This window comes from Helianthus annuus, chromosome 10, assembly GCF_002127325.2.
Source record: "Helianthus annuus cultivar XRQ/B chromosome 10, HanXRQr2.0-SUNRISE, whole genome shotgun sequence".
In the NCBI taxonomy this organism is placed as follows: Eukaryota; Viridiplantae; Streptophyta; class Magnoliopsida; order Asterales; family Asteraceae; genus Helianthus; species Helianthus annuus.
Genome location: NC_035442.2, coordinates 20,097,844 through 20,112,158, shown reverse-complemented (window position 1 = coordinate 20,112,158; position 14,315 = coordinate 20,097,844).

Sequence of the window (14,315 nt, the reverse complement as noted above, 5' to 3'; positions counted from 1 at the left end):
TTTCAGCGTAACCCGACAATAAACGTATGTATCAACAAGGGAAATCTCAGCATGGTTACAAAAATAACCATGAATGTATCTTGAAACAAAAGAAGTTTTCAAGAAAGTGTGTTGACTTGATAGCAAAGAGTCAACCGTTACAATAATGTATGCCATTCGAATCACGAACCAGTAGTTGGATTTAGCAACATCATATTTGAATTTTAATGAAGCGTTCGAAATGAAACCGTATGCGTAGCAGATGGTGCACGCGTAACATGTGAGTTTTCAAGTGATGAGACAATGAGTATGAGGTAATGACCAAGTATCGAAGCAAATGTGTGTTCGCTCTCAGCGAAGAAAATCAAAGCGATGCAACTACTTTATGGGGAGTAGAGATGCAAACATCTACTCGGCTAGAAGCAAAAATGAAGATTTAAACGAAAGAAATTCAAGTACTTTCTGTTCTGTTAACTGAAATGGCATATATGTCAGGTTAGTGGTGTTCGATTGAGTTAATAGATATGGTGTCTAAGTAACAACCTTTACACGTTTGGACCTGGGTTCCCAAGGGTCCTAATCATATATTTTTCTAGATCCTCAAGGTTTCATATTCTGTGTAACTCGGTTTTGTGCATTGTGTAGGAAACACCATCTTGTGTGCGTCTAAAGACAAGTTATCGTCCCACGATTTCCCCGGTATACTTTCTTCCTGAATTCATCGCTAACGACACTCGATCGTCAATCAGTCATGTAATAGTAGTTGGATCCTCACAGTTAGTTAAATACGTAATTCGTTAATCCTTAGCGAGAGTCACCGACTCTCGTGGGTTAGCTCGTTTGGCTCCTAGTAATTGATGCTCATTTGAAAGTCACATCCTTCTTCTTGATGAGCAGAGCTGGGGTTACCTAAAATGGGAAACTTGGTCTGTTATCTTCCTTCTCTATCAGCTACTGAAGCTACACTGTCGACCCTTGCATGTCTGAAGGTGTAAATTGCCAAGGTGTATTGGCTGCAAGCGCGGCGCCTGGAAATCAAATCGATGCAAAATTCGACTTGTCACTGAGTAGATAATTCTGGCAAGTTTTCGGGGATGGCTTCAGGATATTCTTTTATCACAGGGATATCTTCGAGTTTTGGTTCTTCGGCTCCCTTGTCCACGACACGAGCCCAGAGGGCAACACACCCATTGTGCGAAAGCTTTCGTATCTTCAATGCCTGATAATCCGTAGGAGCGTATCCTGCTCCATGAATCACGGTCGTTTCTCCGTTCGTCATCTGGATGCGGATAACCTTCTTCGCTTGGTTGTTCGACCACCAGTCCATCCCAAGCATCACATCGAAGCTTCCCTTAAGCTAGTTTGATCGAATATTGGATATCTATCTTACTTACTATTAAAACAAGTATATTCTGAAGCTAAAATTTGACAACAATCTCAAATTGCACAGGCGCATAACATTGATTACTATGAGGCGTACCGATGACCATGTTTGGTTCCTGGCGTGCTTCCCTAGCTCCGGTGTTAGACATTTTCCCACGATCTTGTTTAATCTCCCTTGGGCAATCTTTCCTAAAGTGCCTCGTGTCACCGCAGTTATAACACCCTTTACCTTTCTTTCCACGCCTCGTCTTATGCCAACACGTTTCCTTGTTGTGTCCCACTTTGCCACAGTTGTCACACTTTCCATTTTTACATTGCCCGGTATGATGTCGTCGACGCTTGTTGCATTGAGGTAGTTTACCCATGTATTCTTTTCCCTTTTTGGCCTTGTTGTTGTTATTCGCCTGAGTACCCTGCTTGAAGTTTGCGAACTTCCTCTTGTTGTCTCCAGATGACTCTACATGAGTCTCCTTCTTCTCCTTAGAGGTTGAAAATTTGTTCATCCTGATTGCCTCTTCAGTCAAGGCCACACTTAGATTAATGGCTTCAGCGATCGTTGTAGGCTTCGATGTCGTCACCATGCTCATGATTTGGGGTGCCAATCCCCAAATGAAATGCTCAATCTTCTTAAACTCTGGGTCTACCATGTAAGGAACGATACGCGACAGAACTTGGAACTTCTCCACATACTCAGCTATTTTTGGACCTTCCATCTTCAAGTTCCAGAACTCAGTTTCCACCTTCTGGCTTTCTGTTCTCGAACAGTACTTTTTATGCATTAGCTCTTTCAGTTCGTCCCATGATAAAGCATATGCAGCAGCCTCTCCCATCGTTTGAACCTGGAGTTTCCACCATGACAGTGTCCGATCTTGGAACAGTTCGGAAATGTACGTGACCTGGTGCTCTGGGGCGCATTTGCTCGCACGCAAAACAGTGTCCGTTTTCTCAATCCAACGCACGAAAGCTACAGCACCCCCAGTGCCGTCGAATTGTAGGGGCTAGCAGCCTAAGAACTGCTTGTAGGTACCTCCGCTGCGTTCAGAGCGAAGGGCCTCATACTGTGCGATGATCTGTATGAGGCGTTCTTGAAATTCCGCCTCTGTCGTTGGCAGAGGGTTGCTGGTATTGGTGTTCCCTTGAATTGACATCTTCTAAGAGGAAGATCGGATAGGTCAGGTTTCTTTAAGAACATAAGCACAAAAGCATCTACTTAACGACTGAAACCCAGGGGGTGTATTACATATATGTATATACGTAGTTGTTATAACAATCAATCACATATCGTCACAATTATTGCACAACTTGTAAATAGGAATGTAACAAGTAAACATGTAGCATTATAGTTGCAACACAAATATGCTGATCAACAGCGTGCTTAGTGGGAACATAGCGACCGAGTTTTTCATTAGTTATTAGCCATAAGTATTGTTGCATGTTTAAAGATGATTGGGCTTTGGTCATCCTCCATCCCAATCACTGTGTCTTACAAAACGTATCATATCAGAAGGAACGCAGGGTCACCCTACCCTTGTCCAACAAGTATATTAGTGCATCAAAATTACATAGTCAGAAGTGGTCTTTAAAGTCTCCACAGACCCGGCTTATCATTAGTGTTTTTACCAAAGTGTAATGCAATCCGCATGAATCCAGAAACAAACTATACTGGTGACTGAGGAAGAGGAGGAAAAGAAAGTAAACTGTTAACGCGCGTGGACTTCCTCCTCGGGCTTGTCTACATGTCGAAGTAATTGTCTGCTCTGCTGCTCGATAGTAAAGAAATGAGTATCAGAATCCTGGGAACGGTGTGATAGCAACGGTCGAGAGCGCAAAAGGAACCTTGATACATGTGGAGGTTCAATGTATACTGGCAATAGACAGGGTGGAGGGCGTGGTGTCTTACATAAAATTTTCAGGCAATATGCTGTCTGGTGATGTTAATACTTGAATCATGTTTTCAATTATGCAATGTTTTTGCATTTGAAGTTGCCAAATGTGGTGTCAGCTCAAGCTCTAACACTCTGCGAATCATATCCTCAAACTGTAGCTCATGTGACGGGTGTACTCATCCCGTGTGTAGCCTCCATAATATGAGGGATGACAAGGGTCTAAAATCAACATAGTGTAGCATAGGGATCCATCGAAATGACTTGTCCAGCGTTGTAGAGGTGAATGTAGCAAACGGTGCGTCTTGTTAAGTTTAGGAAAAATGTTGCCGTAGCAGAAGAATCGTTATGCGGGTGCTGACCTGGAGCGCCTTCCCGGGGTGCGGGTATGTCTTGAAAGAGAGCGGTAGGCATTTCGGTGCAATGGACGTCGGTCTTCATAGATGCAACATCAGCAGGTGCAGGTGCGGTAGAAATGTCTCAACAAAAGGGGATTCAATAGGTGCAGGTACTGGGTCTGGTAAGAGGAGTGCAAGGTATAGTAGTCCAAAGCAAATAATGTCACGTTTAAATAGGTTCAGCAGGTGCAACATCAAGCTGGCCCGCAAGGAACTGGAGCTGCCTCAGGGGCAGGTCCTGGGGAGTGTGAGGGTATATGATCTTGAGCAAGTGTTAGTGCAGTAGTCAAAGCGGCGTCGTCATCCGTGTCTGGAGCAAAAAGCGGTAACCTGCCTGTTTGTAAAGTCGTAAATGTCGCAGACTCAAAGGAGTCTGAAATCGAGTGTATACTAGAATCAGAGGATAGTTTGATAATAGGGATCTCAAAACGTAGAGTTAGTAACAACGTCCTCATCTAACTTTCCATCATCCTGGGTATCAACGGAAGGATCATCAATAAGCAAATTAACATCGTCATCAAACAATTTGTCAAAGAGGTAGATTCTTGGGGAAAATAATCATGAGGGGTACGGTGTCGAGAATCGGAGCCACGATGTGCGCGTCATCGAAGTGTCCAAATGATGAGGTGGTCGTGGACCGAAACAAGGATGACAGGAAGATTCTTGTCAAGGAAGCCATCTGCAAGGGTAATTCATCACCAGGGTCTGGCAGCGCGGATGGTTGGCAGTCGTCCTCGTTATTGGTCAACATGTCAGGGTCACTCTCAGTGTCTGACGTAAATATCTCTGGCGCAGGTACAGTCTCATCATCTGTGGCGGTGGCGGTAGGGTCGTCAATGCTTGACAACTCGCTTTTTGATCAAGGCGACATGTGTATCGGTGCATGGTAGTCATAGTATGTATTAAAACAGTTTTCACATATGCACGTTTATCAATAATCAACAATTAAGCATGTATGCGATAGCAATGTAAGCAAGTAACCATCCTAGTCTTCCCTAGACTATCTCACCCAGTCTCTTAGACCGAACTCCCTAGTCTCTCAGACTAACTCCCTGGTCTCTAAGACCAACTCCCTGGTCTCTAAGACCAACTCCCTGGTCTCTAAGACCAACTCCCTGGTCTCTAAGACCAACTTCCCCAGTCTCTAGGACTAAATCCCTGGTCTCTAAGACCAACCTCCCAGTCTCTAAGACTAAATCCCTGGTCTCTAAGACCAACCTCCCAGTCTCTAAGACTAAATTTTTCCCCAGCCTCTAAGACTGAACTTCCCCAAATTCCTAAGATTGGACCCCTCAGTCTCTTAGATTGAACCTCCCCAGCCTCTAAGGCTGAACCTCCCTCAATCTCTAAGATTGAATCCCTCAGTCTCTAAGACTGAACCTCCCTCAGCCTCTAAGACTGATCCTCCCTCAGCCTCTAAGACTGATCCTCCCTCAGCCTCTAAGACTGATCTATAAATACAAATTTGAAATGTGTATCTGTGCCTTTTTGTTTGTAAAATAAAAAATGTTTGTTCCCTGGATCTTAGCATTTTGTGTATGCAATGAAAACATGTTTGTAAAAGCGTTTTCGTGAGAGCCCTATTGATCGTAGTCTAGACTCGAGAATGAATCCTAGTTCGCTACGATCGAAGCTCTGATACCAAGCTGTCACACCCTGACTTTTGCGGAAGCGTGATTATGGGGTGACTTACTTGTTATCATTGCATTCAACCATATCAAACAATCTATATGATAATACCAAAGATTTGTCATCCATAAAATGAGTTTAAAACATAACAACATTGTCTAAAACGTAGACTTCAAAATTTAAGTTTTAAAAACCAGATGAATTGTGTAAAAGTTTGCTAAGGACTCGTCAAAGATAATAGTTGTAATCCAAGTTTGGAAGACGTGTCTCGTCCAGGATTAAGACACACTGGCCAAACCTAAAAACCATGGATGACATCTTTATACTTAATCATGACTTGAAATTCCAACGCCCGCCAGATCCATACTTAATTTCCTGAAATACATGTAGTTTGGAAAACATCAACAAAAGTTGAGCGAGTTCATGTGTATGTGAGTCTGTATAAATCATTAATGTGTGTCTGTATAGATTGTGAAATATGTCTGTAAAAATGTATGTCCTTGGTATGTAGCAATAAGGAAAAACAGATCAATTAATGTGTAGCTAATACATTAATAAGTGACATGGTCTAGGAAGCACTCAAACCTGTAACGCGTATTTCATACCGGTCCTTCCGGCGGAACGACATAGTCACCACATGCAGCCACACGCTGGCCCATGTGTGGGGCTCACAACACCCAATAGATCTATCACTCATGCCTCTCGGTCCTTATACAAGGATTAATGGTCTTACGATAATAGCCTATCCATTCACGTGATCTAACAGTAAGTTCCTTAGCTAATCATACCATGTATAAAAATGTCTGTAAATGTCTGTAAAAGTCTGTAAATGTCTGTAAATGTCTGTAAAAGTCTGTAAATGTCTGTAATAATTGTAACATGTATTTCACCCCCGAAGTATAAAACTGAAAACGGTTAAGAGAAAAGGGGGACATGAACTCACAGTATTGCGTCTTCGGTACTCGTAACCCAAATCTCCTCAGCAAACACGACTACCTACAATGGTCTAACGTCTATTAGACGGACGGGCCGTGCCTTGGCTTAGAGTTTAGTGTTTTGAGTTACGTTACTTTGGTATTATGTTGTTAAAATAATATAATTATTTTAACTTTATTAGAAAAATAGTTAGACAACTATTTCGTATTTATTTTCTCGAATATTTTACTATATGTTCGGATTCTCGGAAAATTTCGGCAGAGTCTCCTCTGTAAATAGAGGTGTCCATGCTTAAATAGCATATCATTTTCTTTTATATATATCCAATAGTTCATTTTCAATAATCAAACCGATATATCGACAAACAAAACATTACTTACTTTATTTCAGCTTTATTACTCAAAACCAGACTGTTTTCGAGGATTTTTATAAAATAGTTAACCTTTTCTAAAAATTACCAAATTTTCACAGAATGTCACACATGTTCCAAAGTTTATTGTGTAAAAATATCAAAGTCCAATTCATTACCCATATTTTATAGAAAATCATTTTCTCGACTGCAATCAGATTTGTTACCTTCTGATCGCTGTTTACGGAAATATTCACTAAAAATCAACCGTAAGTCCGTTTGACGAAATTCCAGTTGGAGGGTCGTCCTGACAATGGTGTCTATCTACTGTAAAAATTTCATGAGTTGATTTTACTCAGGTTTTAAGTTGTGACTCCGAAAATAACCCACTTTTTCTGCAGTAAAAATGCAGCTTGAGTTGCTGTCCAAAAATAACCTTTTAAAAATAGTAAACGGTCTCGAAAAATTATGATTCCAGCGCCATTTGTTTAGTTATTCCAAAATACTCATTTTAGGCTTTAGAAATTCCGTTTTTCGTTTTAAAATGATCCCGTTACAGCCTGTTGAAGTTGGCTGGAAATCCAACTCAGCAAGCTGTGTAAGCTTTTGTGTGTGATGAACATTCAACAATCGAACAAGAATCAAAGTGGAACAAGAGTATGAATGGACTTACTACTAGCACAAGGCTAGGGTTGAAATCTTAGGATGAGATGATAAAGAATGATGGTGAGAAAAGCTTGAACAAGGCTTCTTGAGAGCACTCCAACTTCTCACTTCTATGGAGGATCTTTACCACTTGAATGTGAGCTTGATGGAGAAGAAATGGAGGTTTGATGTATGGTAGTGATGGAATTCAGTTGTGGAGAGAGGGGGGGGGTATGAGCCGATTTTAGAGGGAGGAGAGAGAGAGGTGTGAATCTTGAGGAAATGATGAATATTTCTTGGAAATGTGCATCTAGCTTGTAGGAGAATTATGACATGAAATTTGGCCAATGAACTCAAGATTCTCTTTACGAAAGATTTAAACAAAATATATCTTAATGATTAGGGCAGATTTTCGGTTATGGGGGGGGGTAAAGTGTAAATTTTTTTTGTTAATTAGTAGGTAATTATTAAAAGGTTAAGGGTATTTACAAGTATAGTGGGTGTATGTCATGTTTGCATGGTGCATGGGGATTTTTGTGACCATGATTAATTTAAAATAATAAAATAATATTTCTAACAATATTTTCATGTCCCGGGTAATGTCTGGTTGTTCGGTTTCGCATCGTTCCGTTAAAGCGTTTAGTTGACCCGTAAAGCGTCTTTTGTGCATCTTTTTGTAACGAATTTAATTCCAACACTTAGGAAAGTGTCCAGGACCATTTAGTCAATACTCTGTATAATATGAGTGTGTTAAAAGCTGAATTGTTACTGAAAATGCGGAATTCTGTAATTAAATTGCGTTTTAGGCACTTTCCGGCACTCAAACTATCACCTAGTGACATAGTCTTATGGTCCTCACTTCCCTACACTCCATACTGGTGTAGTGTTTTATCCCTGGCCCATACTGGCCTAAAAATAGTGTCTGTCTATGTGCTGGCATTGTCGGCATGTGTCTGAGTTATTCGCTCACTGTACTAACTGTGCTTTGTGCATCAGGTTGTCACTAAGAGTCTGTATGAAATAATTGAAGTGACTGTATGTAAGAATGCACATGTATGTTTGTAATCTAAATCAGTAAGCAGTTTAAAGTGTCAGTTGTAATCAAGCACAGTCATTAAGCTCATAATTAAAATTAATTAATTGTACGGATGCATGCAAAATTGACGGTTGTCACATTATTCCACCAGAAAATTATAAAAATGAGAAAACTTATAAACCAAAAACTGTTTTTGTTTCAGGAAAATCATCTGAAGAAGAAAAAGAGCAAGTGTTCAGAAAGCAATCAAACAAAGAATTCCTTACTAAGAAGCAAGAGGAAATGAAGAAGAATGTTGCTCAGAAGAAGGAGACGAGAACCTGTTTTCAATGCAAAACAGTTGGTCATATTGCCAAGAATTGTCCAAAGGCAATCCAAACAAAACATGGAGTCTCTGAAAAACTCAAAGAAAAAGTTGTTGAAAATGAACCACCAACCAAACAATTTAAAGTTTTCAAAAATTCAAAGTTTGAGGTTGGTGAATGTTCAAAGATGGTTACAAAAGAAAAGCAAAACTTAACAACAAAAAATGGGTTGTTAAGAAATCTGTTGATAATTCTAGCAATGATTCTGATTCGTTAAAATCAGAGGAGCTATTTTCTGGCGATGAATCTGACTCGTCAAAGTCAGAGGAGCCACAGGTTGAAATGAAAAATGAAAATTCAGTTCCGCCATTGGATGATGAAAATTTTCCACCATTGCGGGCTGAAAATTTAAAATCAAAAATTGGAAAAGTTGAAATTTCAAATCAATTTTTTTCCGAAAAGAAAGATTTTGATGTTGATAAGGCTTTTAACCCCACAGTTCAAAATATTTTTGGAAAAATGATTGACGGGAAAGTCAAAGGGGTAAAAGAATTTTATGAAAAGAAAACGAAGAAACCAGATGAAGATGGGTCATCCCAGGTTAGTAACTGGGATAGAACCTATCATGACTAAGTCTCTGGACTTGCCGGAGCTCCCAAGTTGGTAATCGTGGAGCAGGAATCGGCATCATTCTTGATTATGTTTGTTTGGTATACCTACAAGTGGTAGAAAAGTAGGTTTTTACCTACAAGTGGTTAATCAAGGTCATTAAGTTGAACTTGATTTAACTTTCATACAAATGATTGAAAGAACAAGATGATGAGTTTATCCCCTAACCTACAAATGGTTAGAGAAATCAACAAAACTAATTTTCTGGAAAAACCATTTTGATTAAAACAAAATTAAGTGTTTTGAAATCATAATGGGAAAATAGTTTGTTGTCAGGGGGAGTTCTGATTGTTTATGCCAAGTGGATGGCAAATTGAAGCAATTCACAACAGTTGTCAGTTTATTTGTACAGTCTGTTTTCAAATTTTCCCAGAAAATCAAAATTGAAGCATATTTTTTATTTTAGGGGGAGTAAAAATTTAGAAATTTCGAAAATTTGAAAAAGCCAAAAACATGATAAAATTTAAAAAGCCAAAAATATCGAAAAAAATTCAAAAACGAGTTTTGTTGTGAAAAGAGGAAATGATAGTACATCAGTGGACTATCACAACACGCTAAAGAATTGTAAAGTTAAAATGTGATAAACGATCTCACTAATGATATGCCAGTAGGTTTTTTTTCACATTTAGTAGATTATTTTCGAGATATAAACCTAAATATCAAATACTTACTTATCTCGTGGGGAACATCTCTCGGATATATGGGTAACCCCCGAAATCTTGTTTGAAAGGCTTTCTATTTCTGACATACTAGGTCTTTGTGCGTGATGATATCTGGGGTATTATACCAGGACTTCTGATTTTGCGGGAGCAATAGCCTAGTCCTCGTATAATACTTTGTATTACTTTAATATTAAAGCTTACCCTCAGCATAAAAATGATGAAACATTGAAAAATGCTAATCTTGTGCTGTTGAAGAAAAGATCCCCAAACGGGACACACCTAAAGTCGAGCCATCATCTCTTTGTCTGAACGGAAGTTCTAACTTGAGCTCTCATGGTTTCGCATTTACCCGTTTACAGATATCATTAGTGTACATTCACCTGTAAGACTGAATATAGAAGTCTGGATACGGGAGTAAATTCTGAGGTGGTACACGCGAATAAGTTTAAATGATTAAAACATTAATCTCGTAACTCGAATCAGTTGAACTTTGTGTGAAAATTTAAGTGGATCAATATACTAACAATCTAAGTGAATCATTTAGAACTTAAAATGTTTAAAGCTTAACGGTGTTGGTGATGTGTCTCATAAACTGATATGATCATCTTACACAAACTCTCAAAAATATTGTCTGTAAACATTTCTTTACTGTTTTCCATTTATTTCAAAATTCAAAAAGATTTTCAGTGTATTTTAGCATAAATTTTGAAAAATACAAAAAGATTTTCGACAACTGATGATGAAAAGCTGATTTTCTAAATTCCGAGTGCTAAACATGATGAACAGTTTTGGGAGAGTGTGTTTAGAAAAATGATATTTTTACAAGTGGTCATCAGAGATTATAAATGTTAAATAATTTTGAACGATACCTACATGTGATTTCTAAATTTGTCAAATTATAAATTTGTGAAATTTATTGTGAGGTAGAGTGAGTGCAGGTAGAAATAGTTAGGTTTTGAGTCCTGAGAGAGCCAGGTACCAGATCCTGTGGATGCTAAAAGCTAGGTTACGATCTTAGAACCTGTGAAAGTTATGAGAGCCAGGTTTTCGATCCAAAGACTTGTGTATTCCAGACTGCGATCCCAGCTTATCGAAAGGGGGAGTCTGTAAATGCAAAGAGCCAAGTTCGAATCCTGTGATCCATGTGAGCTGCTGATGCAGATGAACTTAAGGAATCAAGAGATATGATCAAGAGACTATAGAGTCAGGATTGAGATTCTGGAAGAAAGAGAAAGAGATTGATTGAGGATGTGTGCAACGGAGAATCTTTGAAGAGAGCAAGAAGACTGATAAGGACTGAAGATTTCGAAGACTCGACACTAAAGACTTCGTCAACATCCAAGGGGGAGTCTGTTGGTGCATATGTCTGTCGACTTCGTCTTGTATCGAGTCTTGTAATTGAGTAAATTGATTAGGGCACGTAGTACGAGAAAATAGGATAATAGAGGGTGTTGTTCATTTCGCACGGAATAAGAGATGACCATTTCGCACGAAATGATGAAGTCATTTCGTACGAAATGACACTAGTCATTTCATGAGAACCATTTCGTGCGGAATGGCTCTGTCTATAAATAGTAGCCTTGTCAATTTCATTTGTAGCGATTCGATTTCGGTAGCGAAGCTCTGCCGAAGTGTCTCCAGCATTGTAAATCGATCTTATATCAATATAGAGACAGTTTAAAGTGATTCTTTGTGTAAACCAGTTGAAATAACTCTGATTTGGACGAGATCTCTTCTGAACGAATCGTTTGGTCGTGCGAACGATTCTACAAGAACAACAACAGTAGCAAAAATTGCGCTATCACAGCTGCCGCTCCGCTTCAAGCTATCTCTGCTCAACCACAACCCCAGAACCGCCAAGTAGCGGCCCCAGTGACCACTGCACCGTCGGCCAAGCGTGCATACATTGGTCCTCACCCGCTCTGCCCTACCTGCACCTATCATCATCCCGTGGGGATTGCTTGCAGGTTTTGTGTTCATTGCAACGCGTACGACCACTTTACTGCTAACTGCCGTACCGGTCCTCGCCAAGCTCTAGCTCTAACTCAAGGTCAAGCTCCTGCACCACAAGCTCTCCTTCCTACTCCCCAGGGCCATCCAGCAGCTCCTGCCCCCGCAGCTCATGCAAGAGTTTGCTTTGCTTGTGGTGATCCCAATCACTTTACGAACATGTGCCCAACAGGGTAGTGAAGCAAGAGCCCCAGCAACAGCCGCAACAACACCAACAGGTGCAAGAGAATACAAACGGTGCAACTCATGGTGTTCCAGTGAAAGACAATCCAAGCAATACAACAGGGGGAACTCACTGGAGAGACATACTTTTGGGTAACAAAAGACCCCAAAGGACGGAGGATGTAAGCAACGTGATGCATTTCAACCATGATGCAGTCACGATGAAGCGATGGGTTCGTAAGGCTTTCATTGGGGAGTTTAAGGATTTCGATACCCTGAGGAAGGCAAGAAGAATGGTAGAACACGTGAAGAGTAAAGGAGGTCATATGAGATACCTAGGGGGGGTTGAAAATATTGATCACTTTCAAGGATGAAAAACTGATGTTAGATTTTATGGAAGAAGCGAAAATTGTATGGAAACAAGAAATGGAAAGCATGCAAATTTGGGAGGGTCAACCAATCCCTTTCCAACATATAGCCTGGGTTATTTTACTGGGAGTGCCAATACAACTGTGGGATGAAGGTGTGGTAAACAAAATCGCTGGAAGATTCGGTAGAGTTATATGTGGATCCATGGCTGACGATTTAGACCTGAACTTGACGATGGATGCGGTAGGGATCATGGTAGACCATGGCGAGAAAACTCAGGAGACGGTAGCAATCACATGGAGAGGTGTGAGGTTCCAGGTCTGGGTAACGGAGATGGAGAAAATCTGGATACCAAGTTTCTTGGAAAATGTTATATCGGTAGATAACAATGGGTCGACATCGAAATCAGAGAAGGAGATGGCAGATACCGGCGGTGAAATTCGTTCTCCGGTTCCAGTATCTAAGGCACCGACGGTTAACGGGAAAGGTAACCAAGAGTCCTCGATGGATATCGAAAAGTCCCAAACATCGGACACTGAAAGGTTGGAGAGAGAAACATTAAATATGGAGAACACGCCTGTTAAAGGTTTAAATGTCAACACGGGTGTAACGCCCTGCGTTTTCAAACTTCCTACATTTAGAAACCTTGCGTAAAATTCTATCTTTGGAAACCTTGTGTTCTTATAACCATTCTTTCATCGTAATCGTCGTAAAATACGGAACTTGCTTCGTAAACAAAACTTGTGTCATACATACTTTATACTATGCACACATGTTGATTTGGTACTTAAACATACTCATTTGTACGCTTATGCAACTTTTGGATCATGTTACATAAACTTAAAATACCTAAATAAGTCCCAAAACCCGTAACATACAACCTTGGAACATGTTACAAATCAAGAAAACACAAAACAAAAACAAATGTGTTTCTGGCTAGGCTTTACGGACCGCAAAGCTTCCCCTTACGGTCCGTAAGGGGGTCTGGCGGGCAGCAGATTTGAAATGGTCGCGGTAATGCACGAAATCCCAAGTTTCCTTCTCCTCCAATGGCCTCCAATCCACCTCTAACCTCCTCCAATCAACCCTAACTCATTCCCCTATAAATACCCATCCTCTCCAAGCATTTTTACACTTTCACAACATCAAAATCTCTCTCAAACACTCTCAAGTTCTTGCAAACTTCAGAAATTCGGACAGATTCATACATCTTTACAAAAGTGAGCATAACTTGCTCATTTCTTAACGAAATCACTTGATTCTTTTTCCTACTTGCTTGGATAATCATGGGGTTCGATTCCTAGACTTCTCCTTGGAGAAATCAGACCTGGAAATGCCCCGAAATAGTCCATAAACTTTCTGTTTGTTTTTATGTTCATCAAAAACTTGTTTAAACCTATGCAACTTGTGTCTAACACATCTCATGCCTATGTCCTAATGCTTACAACTTATCCCATGGTTGGTTAAGCTTAAAAATAAGGTTGAGATATTTAAAATCAGAGGATTAAACCTCATAAACTTGGTGTTTTGTCTAGGGTTTTAACCCACAAATCATGTCAAACATAGCCTTTGATACATGAGTGATTATGGAACAACTTGGGTTGTCCCAAACATACGATCCTCACGTGATTTGATGATTTCTATTAGTTAGTTTACTTTACATACTTGTAGTGACCTTAGTTCATGACCCTCCTTGGTTGTTTTTACATCAAGTGTAGTGGTGAACATCAAAGGGGTACCTAAATGGAAGCCTTGTCTTCCTACCCCATCCATGATACCCATGACCCAACTTGAGGTACCTAAATGAAGATGTAATCTTCTACCTCTTACCTGAATACTTGAACATTTGGACTTAATAATATGTGTATAATATACGACCTAAATACTATCTATGTACACT